This window comes from Ursus americanus, chromosome 35, assembly GCF_024610735.1.
Source record: "Ursus americanus isolate L20-20 chromosome 35, mUrsAme1.1.p, whole genome shotgun sequence".
Classification (NCBI taxonomy): Eukaryota; Metazoa; Chordata; class Mammalia; order Carnivora; family Ursidae; genus Ursus; species Ursus americanus.
Window position 1 is genome coordinate 25,987,120 of NC_142161.1, and position 20,058 is coordinate 26,007,177.

Here is a 20,058-nt window from a genome sequence, read left to right on the forward strand (position 1 = left end):
CGTCATACCATGCATCTTTTCTGACCACAACACTATGAAACTAGAAGTCAACCACAAGAAAAAAAAATCTGGAAAAACCACAGATAATGGAAGTTAAACAATGTGCTATAAGCAATGAATGGGTCAACCAGGAAATAAAAGGTGAAATAAAAAAGTACATGGAAACAAATGAAAATGAAAACAATAGTTCAAAACCTTTGGGATGCAGCAAAAGCAGTTCTAAGAGGGAAGGGTATAGCAATACAGGCCTACCTCAAAGAAGCAAGAAAAATCTCAAACAACCTAACCTTCCACCTAAAGGGGCTAGAAAATAAACAAAACCTAAAACCAGCAGACAGAAGGGAATGGTAACCATAAGAGCAGAAATAAATGAGAAATGGAAACATAAAAAACAATAGAACCGATGAATGAAACCAAGAAATGATTCTTTGAAAAAGAAAAATCAATAAAATTGATAAACCTCTAGCCAGACTTACCAAGAAAAAAAAAAAGAGAAAGGGAAAGGACCCAAATAAATAAAATCACAAATGAGAGAGGAGAAATAACACCACCACAGAAATGCAAAAAATTATGAGAATATTATGAAAAAATACATGCCAATAAATTGGACAACTTAGAAGAAATGGATAGATTCCCAGAAATATATAACCTACAAAAATTAAATCAGAAAGAAATAAAAAATTTGAACAGACTAAATACCACCACAAAATTGAATTAGTAATCAAAAACTCCCAACAAACAAAATCCAGGACCAAATGGCTCCACAGGGGAATTATACCAAACATTTAAAGAAGAGTTAATACCTGTTTTTCTCAAAATATTCCAAAAAAATAGAAAGAAAAACTTTCAAATTCATTCTATGAGGACAGCATTACCGTGATATCAATACCACTAAAAAAAAAAAAAAAGAAGAAGAAGAAGAAGAAGAAGAAGAAGAAGAAGAAGAAGAAGAAGAAGAAGAACTACAGGACAATGTATCTGATGAACATAGATGTAAAAATTCTCAACAAAATACTAGCAAACTGAATCCAATACATTTTAAAAAACCATTCACTATGATCACATGGGATTTATTCCTGGGTTGCCAGGGTGGTTCAATATTCACAAATGAATCAACATGATACATCACATCAATAACAGAAAGGATAAGAACCATATGATCACTTCAATAGACACAGAAAAAGCATTTGACAAAGTAGATCCGTTTATGATAAAAACTCTCAACACAGTAGGTTTAGAGGGAACATACCTCAACATAATAAAGGCCATTTATGGAAAACTCACAGCTAACATCATCCTCAATGGGAAAAAAAAACTGAAAGCCTTTCCCTAAGATCAGGAACAAGGATGTCCACTCTCACCACTTTTATTCAACATAGTACTGGAAATCCTAGCCATGGCAATCAGACAAGAAATAAAAAGACATCCAAATGGGCATGGAAGAAGTAAAACTTTCACTATTCGCAGATAACATGATATCAAGACTCCACCCCAAAACTGCTAGGACTGATAAATGAATGCAGTAAAGTCACAGGACACAAAATCAATGTACAGAAATATGTTGTATTTCTCTACACCAATAATGAAGCAGCAGAAAGAGAAATTAAGAAAACAATCCCATTTCCAATTGCACCAAAAACCATAATATACATAGCAATAAACCTAACAAAAGAGGTGAAAGATCTGTATTCTGAAAACTACAGAACACTGATGAAAGAAGACCACACAAAGAAATGGAAAGACATTCCCTGCTCATGGATTGGAGGAACAAATATTGTTAAAATGTCTATACTACCCAAAGCAATGTACATATTTAATGCAATCCCTATTAAAATACCAGCAGCATTTTTCACAGAACTAGAACAAACAATCCTAAAATTTGTATAGAACCACAAAAGACTCCAAAGAGCTAAAGCAATCTTGATAAAGTAAAGCAAAGCAGGAGGCATGATGACTCCAGACTTCAAGTTATATTACAAAGCTATAGTAAATGAAACGGTATGGTACCGGCCCAAAAATAGACACATAGATCAATGGAACAGAATAGAAAATCCAGAAATAAGCCCACAACTAAATGGTCAACTAATCTTTGACAAAGCAGGAAAGAATATCCAATGGGAAAAAGATGATCTCTTCAACCAATGGTGTTGGAAAAACTGGACAGCTATATGCGAAAGAAAAAAAAAGAAGAAAGAAACTGGGCCACTTTCTTACACCATACACAAAAATAACTTCAAAATGGATTAAAGACCTAAATGTGAGTCCTGAAACCATAAAAATCCTGGAAGAGAGAACAGGCAATTTCTTTGACATCAGCCATAGCAACTTTTTTCTAGATGGGTCCCCTGAGGCAAGGAAAACAAAAGCAAAAATAAACTGTTGAGACTACATCAAAATAAAAAGTTTCTACACAGTGAAGGACAATCAACCAAACTAAAAGGCAACTTACTGAGTGGGAGAATATATTTGCAAACTACATACCTGATAAAGGAGTAGTATCAAAAATATATAAATTTATAAAATTCAATACTCAAAAAATGAATAATCCAGTTAAGAAATGGGAAGAAGACACGAACAGACATTTCTGCAAGAAGACATACAGATGCCCGACAGACACATGGAAAAGATGCTCATCACCACTGATCATCAGAGACATGCAAATGAAAAACTACACTGAGGTATCACCTCATACCCATCGGATGGGCTAAAATTAACACAAGAAACAACACACATTGGCGAGGATGAGGAGAAAAAGGAACCCTCTTGCACTGCGGGTAAGAACACAAGTTGGTACAGCCACTCTGGAAAACAGTATGGAGTTTCCTCGAAAAGTTAAAAATGGAAGGTGCCCTCTGATCTAGCAATTGCACTACTAGGTATTTACCCAAAGAATACAAAAACACTAATTCAAAGGGATACATGCACCCCAATGTTTACAACATTATTTACAATAACCAAGATATGGAAGCAGCCCTAGTGTCCATCAGTTGATGAATGGATAAAGAAGTGTGTGTGTGTGTACACACACACACACACACACACACACACACACACACAATGCATTATTCAGCCACAAAAAAAGAATGAAATCTTGCCATTTGGAATAACATGGATGGAGCTAGAGAGTATGTTAAGTGAAATAAGTCAATCAGAAAGACAAATACCATATTATTTCACTTGTGTGTGGAATTTAAGAAACAAAAAGAAATGAGCAAAGGGAAAAAAGAGACAAACCAAGCAACAGACTCTTAATTATAGAGAACGGATGGTTTACCAGGGTGGAGGGAACAGATGAAATAGGGAGCGGGGATTAAGGGGGTGAACTTGTCATGATGAGCACCAGGTGATTAAAATAAAAACTTTTGAAAAATTTCTTTAAACATTTTTTAAAACCAAGCTACAAAACCAAGCTACAAAAAAAGTATATAGTGCAGAATTTAGCTTTTTGTAAACAAATGGGACTACATGTTACATAATGTATATATGCATATATTGCTATATAAATGGTATAAAATTACTTAATATTATCTTTGCTCATTTCTAGAAGATGGATAATAGAACAGAAGTGGAGAACTTCACTTTCTACCACAAAATTTGTATTTGAATATTTTATAAAAACTTTCTTTTTGAAGTTTTATAATAAGCGTGTATTACTTTGATATGCATATGTATACAGATTTAAAATATAGTAAATCTCTCAATGAAGACAATTTCTGATTAATGATAAAAAAATTTTTTTTACAACTTTTTCTTGGGAGTTACAATTAAAAATTAACCACCAAATTATAAAATGTAAAGTTGGGACTATCAGGTTCACTCTCCCTTTTAGATGACAAAATAACCAAAAAGGGGAACAGTGAGCTACCCTAAGTCTCAGAGATAGACTAGCATTAGAGCTAGAAAGAATTAATGAATCAGTGAAGAGAAAGGAAGTTTCTCGAATAAGTTGACGAATGAGCAGCTAGAAAATGTGAGATAATAAGGTGCTTGAATGCACAGGAATCCAGAAGACAGGAGTTCTTTCATTTGTTTCTCCAAAGAAATCACTTCTGCACTGGGTCCCTCAGTTCTTGAGGGCAGGAGCCAGAGAGAGCTGAACGGCTGCAGCAAACTTAAAAAAATGAAGTGTCTGGTTCCAATAGAAAAGTCAAAAGAACGATTCATTTCCAACAATATTTATTGCTTCCCTACAGTGTGCCAGGCTGAACACATCTGACAATGTTAAGAGGAACAAGGAGAACAAACAAAAAACGGACAAGGTCACAGGGCGTCTCTGGTCATTACACAAACATTCAGACCAAATTATAAATAAATAGGTAACATTGTACCGCTCAGCAAAAATGATCTGAGCACATCTTAAAAAAATGAAAGCCAAGTATTTAACTGGATGATTATTACTGTAGTACAAACACTATCAAAGACGGCTTGTCTTTATCCTTCTTAGTCGAAGTAAATGTAGTCTACTAAGGGATGCTGTTACACTTTTCACTACTGTCAGGGTCGAATCAGAGAAGACTGGCTGGCAGTCCCTTCTAGTGATGACTGGCAGTAGACTACTCGAGGTTACCCCACATCTACATGTGCAGCCTTTCTTTCAGGACAACGAATACCAATTTCTGCTTTTTGCCATTTCAAACAAGATTTGACTTTTAGGTTTAAAAGCTCTAGATCCAGACTGTCTAAAGAATTACAATAAAATTACAAAAATTTCTAAGAAAACCTCTGTCCACAGAACTGGTCGGATCTGAATAGCTCTATGGATTGTACCAAAACCAGTTTCTCGGCTTTGATACCATCCTTCAGTTGTGCAAGATGCTAACACATGGGTGGGGAAGCTGAAGAAAGAATGCATGGGAATTCCCCATGTATTTATTTGCAAACTCCTATGAATCACAATTATTTCAAGATAAAAACTTAAAAGAAATCTTAAGGGACACTTCTAATGGAAATAAAAAATGGGGCTTCCATTACAAATCAAGTGGCCAATCCCTTGGTTTAAGGGATATGAATTGTGTTACCTACAGGAGGTCATTTCCATACACTGCCAGTCATACTAACTTCTTCTTAGAGGGTTTTCTGTTTAACAAGCATTCAAATAGCATTCCAAGAGCTAAGAAAAATTGCCCTGTTGGCAGCTGTAAGACACCCGGGCCACACTTCATCTTGTTAATAGAGTTTCAATGCAGATTTGTCTGTATTCTTACTTCACTGCAGTACTCATTTTCTTTCATTTGTTCTTCATGAAGTACTTTCATCATCAGAAAAGTGATTTTATAACAGGTACTAAACATTTCCTCAAATCATATTTTCTTGATCACATTTCTTTATCTTTCTGGTAAAATATTAATTTTCTTTTGTATACAACAGCTGATTTAGTATGCTCTAATGTTGGAAGAGAAAAATATAATCTCTTTGACTTTGCATAATATCTTCAAATCTCCAGGTAGCTTTGCTTGTGAAGTCATTCTTCACTCTTCTTATTGGGTAGAGGCATGTTAGTGTCTGTGAATATTCTGGAGCATGATTACTTACCTAAACAACTTAAACATGCCCTGGACATTACTACCCACCATCCTGCAGACAGTGAGAACCTAAGAGCACCCCTATCTTTGGTTTGCCAAGCAGTACTAAAAAGATGAAAGCAACCACATGACAAGTACTATAGACTGGACATTTGTGCCACCCAAAATGCATATGTTAAATCCTAACTCTCCAAGTGATGGTATTTGGAGGTGGGGCCATTGGGGAGTGATTAGGTCATAAAGGTAGGAGCCCTTGTAAATGGGATTGGTACTCTTATAAAACAGATCCCAGAGAGCTGCCTTTGAACCTTCTTCAGTGTGAAGACACAGCAAACGATGGCCTCCTATGAGCCAGGAAGTGGGCCCTCATCAGACACTGAATCTATGGCCCCTTGGTCTTGAACTTCCCAGCCTCCGGAACTGTAAGAAATAAATTTCTGTTGTTTATAAGCCACCCAGTCCATGGTACTTCATTATAGCAGCCCATATGGACTAAGACAACAGATGAAGCAAAAGGCAAAGTATGGAAGCAGTAAGATCTTGGTGGCTGAGGCCAGAATGAGAATATTTTAGATGTGGAAAAGCAGGACTCAATTAGAGATAATTAATTCCTAAAAAAATTGTCATGAAATATAGAACCAATATTTTCAATGGTTAACTTAAAAAAATGAAGTCCATGATCTTAAAATACAGTTGACTGTGGCAATGTCTTTATTTTACCTAGAACCTCCAAGCCTAAACAAGCCCATTATTATACCCTGACGCTTGCGTATAATCAGCTTATACAGACTCATCTGGCTACTTGTCATACGGCAGGATGGATGACCAAGTTATCGGACCTTCCTTGATCATGTGCAAGGTTAATTAGAAGGTTTTATCAGAAATTTTAATTAGTTTTACAGGGAAATGGTGACCGACAGAAGACAGTAATCCTTCCTCTTCCTATCAATCAAACGGTGAGTGGAAGGGACGTTCCTAAAAAGGGAGGGATAAAGGGAGAACCAGAGGTGTTGTTATGTGTGCTGCTTTCCTTGAGGCAAGCTGCTCCTTCCTCTCTCCTAACAAAAATGGATGGCTGTTTTTGTAATTGCAATATATTTAAATCTGTTTGCAAGGGATTTATTTATATCCTACAGTCAATACATTTAGTAAACTGAGCAAAACCCTGCTTGCAATGACAACTTCTTAAACTGCAGTAAGCAGCTTTGTTTCCAGCTCTAGTCAATAGAGGGACAACATGAAACTCCTCTGTGATTTCTGGACTATTTGCCTTTCCTGATTAATGGACTTTGGAAGAAGTTCTTCCTTTCATTGAATTTTGTTGCTATGGATAAAAAGTAACAAGAAGGTGTTACAGCTGAAAGAAACATTAGTTACAGTCTTCTGACCCAGTCCTTACCCAACAATGATACCCTCAGTGGGATTATAGGCCCCATCTTGATGAGTAAACAGAAGGATGACCTTCTAAGGATCCTATGGAAGAATTTAATCCTGATAAACTCTCATTAAGAAAAATTAAATGCACAATGCCAAATGTTGAGAAATATCAGACCTCTTGGGTCTGGGAAGTTCAACATCAGTGATCATTCTTGGTCGGTGTCCAAATATCATCTCACAGTCAGTAACACCACTTTCCCACCTTATAAGAAGGAAGAAAACTACAGGCAATGAAAGTAAAAACAAACAAATGAGACTACGTCAAATTTAAAAATATCTGCTCGGCAAATGAAACACGAGCAGAGTGAAAAGCAACCTACAGAACGGGAAAAATATATTTGCAAACCATATATTTGATACAGGCTTAGTATTCAGAATTTACAAAGAACTCTTACGACTCAACAACAACAAAATAAACCAAAAAACTCAATTACAAAGGGGACAAAGTACTTGAACAGACATTTCCCAAAAAAAAGATATATAATTATCAACAAGCATAAGAAAAGATGATTAATGTCACCCCTCATCAGAGAAATGCAAATCAAAACCACAGTGAAATACCACATCACACCCATTAGGATGCTACTATCAAAACAGAAAAGAATAAGTGATAGTGAAGTTACCAAACAAGTTACCAAAATAAAAACAAATAAGAAAGCAACTCACCACACCATACTCAAAACAGAGATTTTTATTGGTATGGGTAGCAACAGAACCCAAAGAATATTTGATTATTGTTGCACCTGGAAGTGAAAAAAAGGAAATAGACTACATTCACACCTACAGAGTTAGAGGCTCCAAAACTCCAAAATGAGAGACCCAAACCCAGAAAGGCAAAAAGGAAAGGAAGACAAATGATCCTTGGATAAAACTACTTGAGCATAAATTTAGCCTCTATACTAGGCAGATTTCTTTTTTTCATGTAACAGAAAACACTCTTACACTAAGGCAGAGTTCAACACTTTACTCCGATGGTACAGTCAGCACAGTGAGCAAAATGCATTCATATCCTGAAATTTGACACTACCATTCACTTCCTTCTTGAAATAAATACATATCTTCTGAACAAACTTCAATATCTTGCCTCCAAATATTTCCTCAGAATTCTCCGGGGGGGGGGAGCACGTCAAGTAATGCTCTCCTGAGCTGCAAAATCCACCTACCTCACATCGCTGACATGCTGCCCAAAAAACTTAAATTCCCCATGTACAAAATAAATGCATTTTCTACATTCTTCATTAATTAATTCTTCCTCCTGATTTCCTTGGCTCTGTTAATGACAACATCCATTCAAGCATTCTTGCATAATATCTTGGAACCTTGTCATCTCCTATCCTTACCTTCAGCAAATTTGGTAAACACTACTATACTATACACTCAGTTCTTCTAGATTCTTCCTCTCTAATTTGTTTCATTTTCTGACCTTCTTTTTCTCTCTCACCAACCTAATTCAAGACCTAATCATTTCTTGTCTCCCTGTACCTTACCTCCCCACTGGAATTCTATAGAATTTCTAAGATCATTCTAATCCCAGTGCTGCCTATCTCTGAATCTCTAGAATCACAGTGTTACATTCTTTTATTTGTTCCATTTTATCTTACAATTATTTTGTCACTGAATTTTGCACTTTGGGAGAAGAAAATCCCTATCCTCTATGAAGAAACATCTAGCAGAGACTTGTTCAAAAAATTTTATTGAAAATTGAACTTAATTCAAAAAGCTACCTTTGAGAGGAAAATGTCAGACAATACAGCAATCTGAATAAGTTCTTCTTCAAAACCATAAACATGGTAGCCATAACATGGTAGACATCATTAGAAAATATTGGTGAGGGCGCGCCTGGATGGCTCAGTCGGTTGAGTGTCCGACTTGATTTCAGCTTAGGTCGTGATCTCAGGGTGGTGGGATGATGCCCCACGTTAGGCTCCACACTCAGTGGGGAGTCTGAGGATTCTCTCTCTCTCTCTCCCTCTCCCATTGCCCCTCCCCCTAATTATGCTGTCTCTCTCACTCTAAAATAGATAAATCTTAAAACTATATATCGGTGAGATTACCAAATATTGCACAAAGGATTAGTGGGTAGGAAACATATGCAGTCTTTTCAAACTTTGTTCAACTCTCCATTTCCCTCATTCTCTTAATATGATAGTTGATTTGTCCCATGTATGGTATTGGTTTTATGCTATTCCCCAAGGAATACAAAACAAGCAAAGGTACACATAGTAGATAATTAAATGGCGAGAAACGTGTTAAGTCTAGTTTTAGAGAAGGGGGCATAATCATTCTACCTGACAAGGAAAGAATCTCTGTTAACTTGTGTCCTCACTAAGTTATTCAATCTGAAATCCAATGACCAATGAAGGATTGATACAGTAAACACACATCATGGGGCTGAGGACTAAATTTTTTTAGAAATGTTATTTCCACAATTATTGTTATATGGAATATCAGATAAAAATTGCCAGATATAAATTTTATTGAGTAAATGTATGGATTATTTATCAGTATTTTTAATGTTAGAAATATGGCCCTATCACCCATATTTTATTTATCTTTGCAGCCTGGCACTCACGGAGTTTTGTATCGAGAAGGAAGTCAGTAAACACTTGATGAGCTCAATGTGCTCATTATTTTCTCTGGGATGTTCTTGAGGAATGTAAAATTTCACTCGCAACTCTTTATTAATCTAGGCAAAGATTTTTGTAGCCTGGGTGTCAATGTGCATTATCAGTTGAAGAAACAAGAATTAGAACAAAGAGATCCCAAGGCAGGTGGACTTTGCCTAGAGAAATATTTCTATACAAATCTAGAGTTTATGGGGACCCTGTTACATGATCACAGGATGAGTAAGGACAGAAATTACATTCCCATCACATACTATAGATATGTTCCACTCAACAGATGACAGCAACTTCCTAGGAGAGGTTGGGAGGAATAAAAACAACACCCTGCCACAGACAAGGCAAGAATACTGGGGAAAAAACAGATGGAACGCTTACAATCTCCTCAAACCTTTTCCTAGCACACTGCCTGCTCTAGCCTTACTACTAAAGTAGATGGATCATTCCCATCCCCATGCCAGAAATGTAGAGCCTCAGGCCTTACCCAAGACCTAATGAATCAATGGGTCTGCATTTTAACAAGATTTATAGGTTATTCACACAGTGAATTCTGAGAAACACCTTACTCCATCTTTTACAGGGTTTCACAATGCAACAGTAATGACTTGATGGATAAGAGCTAGGAACGGACCATTCTTAATATGAAACAGGACAAAGCTACCTAAATATATCAACTCCAATAACAGGATATTCATCCTGCTTTGAGTCATATTTGACTCCATTATGAACATAGCAAAGAACTAAAAAACTTAGTGATATATTAGGTATTTGCTCATCCACAAAGCAATTCCTCAGGGAAGACTTCAATTCTCAACACACGGTCACGCAATAAGGTTTCCATATTAGTGTTCAAAATGTGTGAGTCAGTGAGGGCAATGCTAGCCCTTCTTCATAAGCCTTAAATTCCACATTAGGAAAATATCATTGGCAATAGCCACAGTATGAGCACAAAGTCTATGAGGCACTGGGTACTACTGGTGCATGGATAAGGAAAAAGACTGATTCGAGAAATTAGTTTTAGTCTTTCAGGAAAACGTAAAATGAAGATGTGTCCATTCAGGATTAGGTTTTCAAAACCGTTTAGCCTTCCACCCCTGGGTGACACCAGCAGCATGGCAACCTCGTGAGCTCACTCACTTAGACACCCCGACACACACATTGTAGAAAGTTAGTCCCAACCTTTGCTGCCACCACTGCTCTCTGCTGGGATGAGAGGAGCACAGAAGATCACGAAGAGACCTGAGCAGGCTCCATACACCCAATCAGAGCACAACTGGGGAAAGGAAGGCTCCTAGGTAATCCAAACCAAAGCGCCGTGGGGAAGGGAGACCAAGGACAGCTGTGGCTGCGTCTCCTCGGGAGTAGAATCAGAAGCCTGCGCTGGCCCAAACGGGAGGAATTCTGCCCGTATTTTAAATTGCATGATTTGCCAAATCGCTAAATATCGCTCCTTTGGACTCTGTACCTTCCTCAGTGCGGTCCTTACTTGGCTTGTGATGCGGAGCCGCGCTTATTCATTATGGATTATGTGCACACAGTTCAGCAAGGCAGTATCCGTCTCTGTCCTCCCTATCGGACATCACAAGGTTCATGTGGAAAATGCTGTCCGAGTGCTAACCAGGTAGGAAAACTGCCCTGAGCGGAAGAGGACGGAGAGGACTGGGAGTAACGAGGCCATGCAGTCCCTTGCTGTGACACGCAGGCGGCAGGAAGAGCCGGCGGACACGCAGATCCTCCCAACTCCAGCCGAAGCCGGAGACAGCTCGCCTCCTTTCTAGGACACAGTCAGTATTCCTACTACTCCATCACATACGTCATGGTGCGCCTTTAACCACTTGTGGCCTGGAGGCTTTTCTCTTTTGTAAAAACCAACGTCTACAAAAGCAATGTACCTGGGGTTTTGTCACAAAAAAAGAGGAGCAGGCTGCTATAAAAATGCCATTGTTAATGAAACATGGAGAATTTTTTTGTTTCAGTGCGGCAATAAGAAGATGTTCCATTAAAGTGAGTCCTTATAAATGTTTAGTCTCTTCTAAATGCCAAAACTTTTTTCGTCATCTTAAGCACTTCAAATGAAAAGCTCTTTAAATTTTTAGACTACATACTTAACGCGCAAATCTGATCATGTTCGTTACTTCTTGTAGCTCCATTTACCTCTCCTTAAGCGCTTCTGTCTCTTCACCTTTGCTGACTCAAAAAAACCCCGTCCTTCCGGTTTGAAAGTCACTCTTTTCTGAGCAAGGACTCAGTCTGCCCAGGACTCTCTCCCCTCACATTCTTCCCTCTCCTCTCACTCTCTGTCCATCAGGTTCAGGACAAAGAGGAGGGAGGATGCAGGGGAGAGAAACAGGCCATCTATCACCGGTACTGAATGCCCTCTCCTGAGTCCTCCTCAGTGTTCTGGCCTCAGCCTGGGGCAGCTGGGTCCACACGTATGGCCTCCTGATGCCCGGAAGTGTGCTGGGTGTACAGGCTCCCTTCAGCCACTTTAGGGGAGCTTGTGAGGGGGAGGGCCATAAACATTTTGGTGGATTCCCACACTACATTAGAGAACTCTGAAAGACTCATGTCCTGGGAATATGGACATATTGCTACTTTGTCATCCTGGTGTCATATTAGACACATGGCTTACCTAAGAGTCTCACAGAGTTCCTATTCTATGCCCTGGGCAAAAGACACTGCTCTCAGGCCCCCTAAATCTATCTGAGATTCTAATCTCTCCTGCCCCCCCCACAAGACTCGCCAAAGCAGGAGGGGGCTCGAGGCCCCTCTCAGGGACCCGGGCAGTATTTGAGTTCTCCTCACATTGCACTCCAATTCTCTTATCTTCTCTGGCCAGCACAATCGTGTTTACTTCATCAGGCATGCTTCCCACTCTAGGGGTGATGGTCCAAATTCTAGGCACTGAGTTTTCTAGGCTTCGGGCCTTATTATTTAATGCCAAGTTTTTGGAATTCATGAAATTTATTTTTCTGACCTGAGTCTCTGGCTCTTTCGATTGAAAGCTATAGCTTTTAAGACTTTAATCTCAGGTATAGATATATAAAACTTGCACAAGAGCTCCAGAGCCAAGAATTGGACTCTCTCCTTCCTGGACCATCTCGACCCTGCATTGCATAACAATATGCATGACTCTCACACTGCTTCAATAAGGAGTGAAAGAAGTAAAAAAACAAAAAACAAAAACGAAAACACAGTTTAATATCAAAGTATTACACTGCCACACAGGACTTCTTCTCCAACAGGAGATGTGGAAAATAATTGTGCTTTTTCTAGAATATAGGATCCTTATTGGCCAGGGTGGTAATTCTGTTCTGTCTCTGTCTCTCCCACCAGACTGTGAGCCATCACTGCTATTTTGACGGCTGCCTCCAACGATTTCTTCAGTCTGTGGTTGCTTGTCTATGAGCTGGGAAACCAGATAACCACACTTGTTAAGAATTGTGTGTTAAAGGGAAGTCAATAAAGCCCTGACCCTAGGAGTTAAGTGCATGCCTTTGTAACCACTGTGTCAGCCTTCAAGGCTGTTTTTTTCTAACTTCTAAGTTAGGGCTGAGTTCCCAAGGGTAGAGGTTGTCAAAAATTCTACCTCTGAATAAGCAGGTCATTGCTATAATTTAAAGCATAGTATGTATCATTCTCTTTCACAAAAATGACACAATAAAAGCCTTTTAATTTATACCATGAGCATCATGTTTGAACTTAAAATGGGAGTCAAAGCCCAGTAGGTTATTTTCAGACATCTCTGCAAAAGGCAAGCACACCATTAAGAAGCAATGCATTTTTCTTTCTGTTTTCATTGACTAAAGTGTATTTCCATTTCTCTCTCCCGTGAGAACACTGACTTCAGTTATTCAGAGTTCAGATTTTTGACCCAGCTGCCACTGTGAAGGTTTCAACCTAACATCTTAAATTGTGAAATATCAGTACACAAATTGGACTGTAAAAACAAGACCTTTCCTTATAATTGCTTAAAATTATCTGATTAGAAACAAAGTCAAAGATAAAAATATAAGGCACTCAGGTTAATCCTTAGGAAATTCTTAAACATCTCAATAAATATATTCTACAGCAATTATCTTCACCCAGCATTCTTGATCTTTTGAGGGGAAGAATTTTCTACCTTCAAAGCTGCTCGGTCTCTCTCCAGTATCAATAACAAAAATGTTCCTGGTGACTAGGTGCCAAAGATCAACCATACAAAAACAATTTCCCGACCCTCACAAAACCCCCAGAAACACCAAAGGAGGTTTCCTCTTCCTGGTTTCCACAGCCGAAGACATTCCACGCCAGCTCAGTGGAACGGGAGCCCCCCCCATCTAGTTGGTTCTTTTGTTTTTCTTTTTCTCCATCTTAGTCGCTAATCGGAGGAATGTGTTACACTCGCAGGTGAAACACCCACACTTACTCATGTTTCACAAAGACACCTAATTAACTTAAGTCTTTGTACCCCCGGATAATACAGCACTCACACTATCCAGCAGCAGCTTCACAGCTGGTCGCCTGTCCTTCTTGGTTTAACAGGATTTCTGTCTCTTGCCTTTGTTTGCGTTGGGCACTCTTAAAATAGTTCTTTAACCTAGTGAATATGTAATTAAGCATTGGGTGAATTTGCTCTTATTGAGGAAATATTTATTTCCACACTGTCAGGTGAACAAATGAACTCCGTCCCTTCCCATATTAGTTACCCACTGCTGCATAAAAATATTACCACAAATTCAGCAGTGTAAAAGAACACATTTATTTTTCTCTCCATTTCTGTGGGTCATGGGTCTGAGCACTGGCCTCAAAGGCTTTATAATCTAGTGAGGGGATCAGTCAAATAAATTGCTACATGATGCCACGGTGAGCGCTACCCGCAACTTTAGAGCCAGGCAGAGAGGAGAATGAAATGAACTGGCTTAGACGTGTGGACTGCAGTATTCACACGAATGCTCAGGGGGCCCCTTGACGTGAGAGAAGAGGTGAGGCCACGGCAAAAGATGTGGGGCAGGACATAAGCTTGCTCTCTCGCTCTCTCCGCCACCACCTTCCACTGAGAAACGTGGAGAGGTAGGAGAATTCTAAACATGAATCAGGCTTATCAGGTTATTATGAACACGCCTTTGTCAGCTACCAGTGTGCTCTGTGAGCCATGACCTGTATTCTTGTACCAGGCTCCTCAAACTATAGGGGCGGGTCTGGTGACAATACTATGATAACTAGTTCAGGGGAAGGGGTTCAGAGAAGAGCTACCTAATCTGACCAAGAATTATGGTAGGAGCAGGATGGGAGGTATTGGGGGGGTACAGCAACCATGCAATGAGCCTCTTCAATTCTGAGTGCTGGGAGTGTAACTGAACAAGGGCCCCGGCTGCTGCGCTCTGAAATCCATCACCACGTTTGCACCAGGGCCACTTCTGCCATGGGTTCACCCAGCCCATGACTAAGTGTGGTAGGGATACTAAGGCAGGCCTATTCTCAGGAGATGTGGGACTTCTCCAAAGGAAGACTGGCTTGATGACGCCCCACTGGCCTTGCTAAGCTCTTTTTAGGATTACTCTATGGTCCAATACACTTATGTTTTCCCACCCTCCTTCCTCCCCTCCCACCTTTCTCCCCTCCCTCCCCTCCCTTCTTCCTCCCCTCCCTCCTTCATTTAGGGTTAGACCTGCATTTCTCTCTGGCAGCTGTCTTAATCTCAACCAGCTTCCTCTCCATTTTCTCTCACAGGGTTTTCTCTAATAAATTCATTACATATTTAATCCTGTATCAGCTTATCGGAAGATCTGAACTAACACAGGGGAAAAAGGAAGGCATCCTAGAATAATCTCATGGGAAGCAATTTACTGAAAGACAGCATTGTACATGTTCTTCCAGAAAGGGGGTCCTGATCGGAATAGAGCGTTTATTGGATAGATGATCATTTAATCCACATTGATGGTTCTTTGTCTTCAATGCCCTCGGACTACCCTGTTTACACCCCAAACACTAAATACAATGACAGAAGATGTGAAAGGTTTTTATAGAACATAGCAATAGGGAATAGAACAGTAGGGAATTTCTAAGTAACAATGCCAGATTAAAACATTGGGATATTGTTACAAATTGGTAATGGTCATTCAAAAGATACCTTGTTAGGTCAGCAGGCATGCTTACACCGTATGTCAATATATTCGGAGTGGTAGCATTAGGGGACTCGCTAGGGGTTATAAGTTTGGCTTCATTCTCTATTTTCAATGAGCATGTACCGCATACATAATAAAAAAATAGTTGCATAATTGGTCTCAATAGATGCTAAGAATAGAGCTGCTTTGTGGCCTGACCCAAGCTGGGAAGGAAGGAGAGTGGTTCCGACATCCTCTGCTGAGACCCTGTGAGCAGCAGGAGCAGCAACATGGGGCGATCCACGGAGTCGATGTGAGAAATAGGAGAACGTAACCAGGACCTAATTTAGAGCTGGGCAAGACAGAGCCAAGGACTCCTGAAGTCGTCATAAGTGTGACGTGCCCGAGAGCTACCTTGTCTTAGTGCCACTCAGTCAGGGACAGGCAGAGGAAAAGGATGCAAATTTTTAGGCAAGGGTACTAGGTTTCGAGCATACAAACACCTCCACTTTCTTGGGGGAACTAGAATTGGGACTGGGATTCCCATGTTTCTACTTGGGGGCTGTGCTAAAGAGACCATTACCTGTGACTATAGTCTGGTCCCAGGCAAGGCTGTGCTGGAGAAACATGGGAGCTTATCCTCACAAATGCCTACATGCTATTTCCCCACTCAAAGCATGTTCTTATTCGCTTAAACACATTTTTGTATAAATGTGCAAATATCATTGTCTGCTCTCAGATATGTTCCCAGCCTTTCTCTTACTAGTTCTACTCTCAGGGTCTCTTGTCATTGACTTTGGCTAGACTAGAAAGTGGGAGGAAAGGGAACACAGGTATTTCTCTCCCTTCCAGGCCACATCTCCATAACTCCTGATCCTGCAGAACCAGTTCTGGATTGGCGGTACATGCCTTAGTTTTAGCTCCCTCCAGATAACCCACAGTCTTTTAAGACCCTGAGATAACTGCAGCCCCCTGCTTTGCTAACCCTGAGCTATTCCACTGTTCTTTATTATTAAAGCCAATCACCTGTTTATTAAATTCCCTCTGGTTGAGATATCTGGAATGATTTTGCTTTCCTAAGTCAACCCAAACTAATAAGCCAATCTCCTCAAATCTATCAACACAAGAACATCCCAGCAATTGACTGCTAGAACTTATTGTGATATCACTGTATTTATGGGTTTTCCGTCTTAATGCAAATAACTGTTTTTCAGCAGCTAATTAAAAAAAAAAAAAGGAGCACCTTAAATGCAGCCAGATTATCCTTTCTGTACAGAAGCCAGTGGTGTTAATAGTAAGAAAAATACAACAGTATATTATTTGAAGTTATACGAAGTTTACTCACTGAATCTGTTTCAGTTCGGTTTTATAAACAAAATGATAACAGAGTTGAAGGCAAGTTTCAGGTTTCTTCTGTTACCTTCCAGAAACGCATGCGCTCTCTATTCTTTACACCATTCTCCTGAGATGAAGCTTTCCCTCTTCCATGTTCAGCAGCTTCTCTTTGCTTAATGCCAAGGCAAGGTTCTCGCTTTGGACTGTAGCCTTGGTATTGTCTAGATCGCTGGTATCTTACGGATTCCCTTCCTTTTATCTGTCCTTCCTTCCCCCTACACCAGCCCACTCAATCTTACGGAAGATTCTACCCAATCACTCTGCAAAATAAGCAGTGGTATGTCTATTTTGGAGTGACCCCGCACACCACATGTTGCTGTCATCATCCCAGCAACAAACACATCACAGTCAGAAACAAAGAATCAGTGGTCCTCAATGGGAGCTGGCCCCGCCTATGGGGACGGCAAGCGTTCAAGTCCCAGCTCCTCACCTACAGCCGTGTAACGCTGGGCCAATTACTCAACCTCTGTACCTCAGTTTTCTCAAGAGCAAAATGATGATAATAGTAGTACCACCTCATAAGGTTGTAGACAGGTTTAAGCAAGTTTTCTCCTACAAACCTTTAAGGATAGTACATATCTCCATAGGAAACAATAAATAGAAGGTATTCAGAAAAGGGAAAAAAATCAACCTCTAAAAACCATAAATCTTCTTAGGCGCCTAAAACAAAGCTACACTCACTTTTCATTTTCTACAGGGAGTCTTCACAGAAATATGAACAAATGATTATATAAATACACTATACACTAGGATTTATAAAAAAAAAAAAAAAAAGCAATGTACATTTATTTCAGTGGGACCATGATTCAGTGTTTGCATTTGAAGATGTGACTAAAATCTGGCCACTTTAGAAAGTTATCAGCATCTCATCTTTAAGAGAGGTTTTTTGGGGTTTTTTTTTTTTTTTTTTTGCAGAAAAATTATCCTTGAGATAGAGGCATTTGCAGACCACCTTGTTAAATGTCAAAAATCTATAGCAATCATATTATTATAAGGTAGAATGGATGGTGTCAAATATACTTGCTTCTTTAAGCACTGTTTAATCTACCTCAATGATCTTTTTAAAGATGAAGATGAAAATTGGTACTTTCGTGTAAGTCTGGGCGTCAGGGCATTTAGACAATTTAGAGCTGACACATCATTCTGTTAAAGGTTACATTCCACCAAACATTAAAAAAAAAAAGTTATCGTCGCAGCCTAATAAACTTTAATGTCCAAAATCAGGCCTTTCAACTCCTAAAATATTGAACTTTACCTCTTGAAATACAGCATTTGGAACTGACCCTTTTCTGCAACACTATTTTTTGATGAAGAAAAGTACTTATGAAGCACTATAGGCCCAAATGAAATGTATCCTTGTCCGCAGTTACCTCGTGTGATAGGAAAATCTCACTTAGAAGTTTTGGGAGTTTGGAGATAAGCATCCAAAACTTAACTGCTTTCAAAGTCATCGGTGCCTCTGCATTTAGAAAGGGAGCCAGACCACACAGAGCACAGACATTGTTTTAACGACTCGAGCAATTTTTTGTTGACATTTTTGTTACAACCACTTGTGTTCACGATTATTACATATAATAATTATTCACAAATACATGTTGTATCTTTGAAATTGCCAGAAATGAGTCACTATCAAAAGTAAAATATTTAAAAATCTTTCGTAGTTATTTTTATCGAAAGATAGTGTGATATAGCGTTTTAGAGCCTGAGAGGTCTGCTTTCAAAACATGGGCCACCTGTTACTAGCTGTGTGACGCTGACTTAATTATCTAATATCTCTGAGCCTCAGCTTCCTCATCTGCCGAAGAGGGGTGTCAGGAGACTTATGTGAACTATATTATGGAAAACTTCTGGAAGAATGACTCACAGAGGCACTCATCAGATATTAGTTCCTTTCTACCTCCCTTCATAAAAAGATATTTGAAATGGGAAGATCTGTGATTGAATAATAGGTTTCACCCACATACACTACCAAATGAATATTATCCAGTCTCAAAAGCACCAATTTGTGACTTGACTTCTCCTTCATAGACATTCATTTCTCTCCCCGTTTAACTGCAGCCCAACAAAAACACTCCTGTGATAATAACTAGCTAATAAAACTTCATCTACTGTAATTATCTTCTGGCAGGATCAGATTCTAAGTTAATCTACTTGGAGTACTCACAGCTATAAGTACCTGCCTAAAGTTAGAAACATTCCGTTTTTTTTTGTGATCCAAAGGGAGATATCAATATGTAAAATAATACACTAAGTGCAAATTTGTCACAACGAAGAGCAGTTTGAAGCCTTCAATCATTATATTTCAAGGATCATGAGAAGTCTTAATCACCCTCCCATTTCCCTCATGGCTTAACTCTAGTTCAGTTTGATTCCAAAGCTGGATATCTGCCATGATCTATGAAGGTCATGCCTAAAATTTCTGAAGATTCCAAGTCCCTTTAAAACATATCCTGAGCGTCAGAGGAACCTGCAAAGATTTCCATGTATTTTTGAATCCGTCCCACCTGGCTAACAGAAGACTCTTGAACAGAAAAACTCATGGAGGTTGAAATGGAACCAAAAAATGACCAAGTCTTAGTCATTAGGAGCTTAAGAGAGGCTTCTTAAAGAGAAACTTGCATGTTTCAATACTTCTGTTCAGCTTGGAGGGGCTTTTTGACAATCAGATGACAACTTATAAATAGAAGTACACTCTTGATAACTATATTCTCATGGACTGGGGGTCAAATCATTAGATTAGTTGTTACAATAAAGTTACCTCAAAGTGTGATAGGAGCATAAAAGCAAGTGTGAAAAACTCCAGGAGTAAGGGAAGGGAAACAAGAAGCTTCTCAAGATGACACTGCAGACAGATTCTGAGAAATGGAAATATGGTCACCAAGTCCACCGAGTTGAGAGGACAATTAGAAGGTGTACTCCAAATAAAGAAAACAATCTAGTAAATAGCACAGGGAATATCGAGTACACGGATATCCTGTTGAGTGATGGCCCCCTAAG

The 20,058-nt window shown here is 39.2% G+C and overlaps 1 long non-coding RNA gene across 5 annotated transcripts in view; it reads right to left on the bottom strand.

The window, feature by feature from the left end:
• Positions 1–20,058, bottom strand: part of LOC123793426 (uncharacterized) — a 384,501-nt gene that overhangs the window by 169,158 nt on the left and 195,285 nt on the right. The gene's annotated exons all lie outside the window — the stretch shown is intronic.